Below are 4221 nucleotides of genomic sequence, written 5' to 3' on the forward strand. Positions count from 1 at the left end.
GAGCGTCTCATAAACCCAGCTAGTGTCCTTCAGCTTGCCCCTAAAGTGTTCTAAATTAGAGTTTAGGAAATGAGGAGAACAAGGAAATAGTTTTACATCGTGTATGTTCTTGTGCGCGTGTCAAGTTGTTAGTACACTGAAAAAAAAAAAAACATGTTATTTATTTATTTGGACAAAAAATAGTTTTTGTCAAATTATATTCATGGTTTGGTTGAAACCTTACATTTTGATTTAATATTAATGAAAAATATTTATTTTCCCAAAGACAAAAACATTCATACAAAGTAAAAACATTATTTATTATAAACATTATAGTTAGTCAATATATTTAAGCCAAAAATGTAACTTAATATAGGTCAGTATATTATTTTTTGGCTTTATACAACTAAATTTAACCATAAACATAAGGGAAAAGCTTAGCTATATGTACTTAAAAAACACACTGGAAAAAATTAATTAAAAAAAAAATGAATAAATAAAATTAATAATTTCTGCAGTCAGTAAAGCTGTCCAGCATGTTTAATGAAAATTAAGCAAAAATACGAGACAAAAAGAAATAAATGAAATAAAAAGATAAAATGTAATGTAAGTAAATATTAATTAATATTTACTTATATTACATTTTATGTATATTTTTGTTTTTATTCTTATTTTATTTATTTATTTATTTATTTATTTACTTCTATGGGAAGTATGATTTGCTTTTAGACGACAAAATGAAAAGCAGGTTTAAACCAGAAAGCATAATTCTCAATTAGACCAATATAAAAATGCACTTTAAAAAAATAAACGACACTGTCATTTCCCTTTTTCCATTGTCTTGTAATCCAGTTCTGTGTTTGTTAGTTGTGGATGACACCTCGCTCCACTGCCATATAATTCATCATACTGTCCCAAAAGAGTTTGTGTCTTACATAATATCACCGTCATCTCAGTGACCCTGGGGAGAGTCGCATGAACAGCTGCTGTCTTCACTCCAACTAGAGCTATCGCAAGAAAAAAGCTTCAGTTCTTGAGCATTTCCAGCGATTTACACTTCAATACGTTTTCAATACCATTTGTGGGTCTTTATTTACTTCTATGGGAAGTATGATTTGCTTTTAGACGACAAAATGAAAAGCAGGTTTAAACCAGAAAGCATAATTCTCAATTAGACCAATATAAAAATGCACTTTAAAAAAATAAACGACACTGTCATTTCCCTTTTTCCATTGTCTTGTAATCCAGTTCTGTGTTTGTTAGTTGTGGATGACACCTCGCTCCACTGCCATATAATTCATCATACTGTCCCAAAAGAGTTTGTGTCTTACATAATATCACCGTCATCTCAGTGACCCTGGGGAGAGTCGCATGAACAGCTGCTGTCTTCACTCCAACTAGAGCTATCGCAAGAAAAAAGCTTCAGTTCTTGAGCATTTCCAGCGATTTACACTTCAATACGTTTTCAATACCATTTGTGGGTCACTAATTGAATATAGATTAAGTGTTTCTGATCATTAAAAACGCTACAGCAGAAAAAAATAGAATTTGAATGTTGTTAACTGAATTTTTCACCAATTAGTAGCTGCAGTAGCATCAGTTCTTGCAGAGACTCTCGCGTACAGAATGACAGTGTTGAAAACAGCTGTGCTGTCTTTTGATGAATAAATCGTTCAAAAGAACAGCATTTATTTGAAGTATTTATTTTGGTCACACTTTATTTTAAGGTTCAACTCTCGCTGTTAACTATTAACTATGACTTTTGCCTCAATAAACTCCTAATTTGCTGCTTATTAATAGTTAGTAAGGTAGTTGTTAAGTTTAGGATTAGGGATGTAGAATATGGTCATGCAGAATATGTGTTTTATAAGTACTAATAAACAGCCAATTTGTTAATAATAGGCATGCTAATAAGCAACTAGTTAATAGTGAGAATTGGTCCCATTGGTTTTTGTACATTATTTTAGCATTATAAATTTGCTGTTGCATTGATCAATTTAATGCATGCTTGCTGAATAATAATAAAAAAAAAAAGTTGGGACCTTCGTCCCAACATTAGACACAAGTGGCTGAAGATTACTTTTTAACACCATTCCTGGTCATTTCAGTCAGATTTTTAACCTTTGTATTTTTGTTATATTTTTCATACATTTTTATAAAGTTTTCATAAAAGCCTTAAAGGTACAGTAAAAAAAAAAATACAAAGAGCTCAGAGAGTGGATAAAAAATGATCTTAAAAACTACTGTTTTGGCACAAAAACCTTGTCTTAAATCATAAGCACAGTATTTCAAGAATATAAGAGGTGTATATAAGTTAGTTGAGACTATTTTAAGAAGTTATTGACAGTTGTGTGTACAGCTACAATTATAAGATCTGCTGAAACCTGTTAATATCCACATATGAAGCAATATCAGCTTAATAATGAAGGCATAATTAAAAAAAAATAAAATTTTAGTCAGTGTCTGTGTTACAGCGTTTAATGTCAGGTGATCTTGTCTGACTTTAACATTCAGAGCTGTTAACTATTAACTATGACTTTTGCCTCAATAAACTCCTAATTTGCTGCTTATTAATAGTTAGTAAGGTAGTTGTTAAGTTTAGGATTAGGGATGTAGAATATGGTCATGCAGAATATGTGTTTTATAAGTACTAATAAACAGCCAATTTGTTAATAATAGGCATGCTAATAAGCAACTAGTTAATAGTGAGAATTGGTCCCATTGGTTTTTGTACATTATTTTAGCATTATAAATTTGCTGTTGCATTGATCAATTTAATGCATGCTTGCTGAATAATAATAAAAAAAAAAAGTTGGGACCTTCGTCCCAACATTAGACACAAGTGGCTGAAGATTACTTTTTAACACCATTCCTGGTCATTTCAGTCAGATTTTTAACCTTTGTATTTTTGTTATATTTTTCATACATTTTTATAAAGTTTTCATAAAAGCCTTAAAGGTACAGTAAAAAAAAAAATACAAAGAGCTCAGAGAGTGGATAAAAAATGATCTTAAAAACTACTGTTTTGGCACAAAAACCTTGTCTTAAATCATAAGCACAGTATTTCAAGAATATAAGAGGTGTATATAAGTTAGTTGAGACTATTTTAAGAAGTTATTGACAGTTGTGTGTACAGCTACAATTATAAGATCTGCTGAAACCTGTTAATATCCACATATGAAGCAATATCAGCTTAATAATGAAGGCATAATTAAAAAAAAAAAAAATTTTAGTCAGTGTCTAAGTGTTACAGCGTTTAATGTCAGGTGATCCTGTCTGACTTTAACATTCAGAGCAAAGAAGAGGCTAGAAGATACAGTTGCCATAGAAACAGCTTCATCCTTTTCGTCACAGCCGTACAAATGTTTCAGCTCATTGTCAAGAGAAATGTCCTCACAAAAGTCTCCTCTGGTTGTGTTTTCATACATACAAACCTACTCACACAGAAAAAAAAAGTTCACCTAAAAACTTGCCATTCACAGAAAACCAACAGAAAGTGAATCTCTGGTTTCTCTTAGTCAGACGTGTCACTGGCACAGGATCAAATCTCATGTTTCTATCCTAAAGCTATCCTCTCATGTTTTCTCAAGAGAGTGAGCTTGAGTTTGATGAGTCACCGTCTCATTATTTTCTCCGTGTTTGACTCAAGAGCTTGTCTCATGTCACCTAAATAGCTCATTATATAAGCTTTCCACAAACTGTCTCTGTGAATAAATACTTCATATTACAGCCTCTATATATATATCCCTGACCTTTTGACTAAGATGTGCTAAAGTAAACCTTTTCAATTAAATAAAATAATGTCACTGCAGCTAATTGATGAAATTAATGGTGTAGAGATTGACAGCAATCTTTACACCTCATGACTCCATTATGACATATTACAAAATACCAAAATCTGCAGTCAAAAACCAGATATTTAAATGTTTCATCAAATGATCCACAGGCTACAATACTATAGTAACATCAAGTTATTTGAGAAATTCTAAAGCCGCCTACATTTTAAGGTCATTGGTGTTTGTTTGATGCTTTAGCTGTAGTGTTAATTTTGTCAGCTATTTTCATTTTAGTCTTAGTCTTAGTCTCGGGCTAAAATGTCCTTGTTAGTTTTTATCATATTTAGTCAACCTTATCCTATTTAGTTTTAGTCTAGTTTTAGTCGACTAAAATCTCAACATTTTAGTCTAGTTTTAGTCCAAGAAAACCCGACGTATTTTAGTCTAGTTTTAGTCCAAGAAAACC

The 4221-nt window shown here is 31.4% G+C and overlaps 1 protein-coding gene across 1 annotated transcript in view; it reads left to right on the plus strand.

Moving 5' to 3' along the window:
- The window catches only part of LOC107689551 (regulating synaptic membrane exocytosis protein 2-like), a gene marked incomplete at its 5' end in the record, with an annotated part of 64704 nt that overhangs the window by 34789 nt on the left and 25694 nt on the right, over nt 1-4221 (plus strand). The window lies entirely within an intron of this gene.

Source organism: Sinocyclocheilus anshuiensis, unplaced genomic scaffold, assembly GCF_001515605.1.
Source record: "Sinocyclocheilus anshuiensis isolate Anshui unplaced genomic scaffold, SAMN03320099.WGS_v1.1 scaffold369, whole genome shotgun sequence".
NCBI lineage: Eukaryota > Metazoa > Chordata > Actinopteri > Cypriniformes > Cyprinidae > Sinocyclocheilus > Sinocyclocheilus anshuiensis.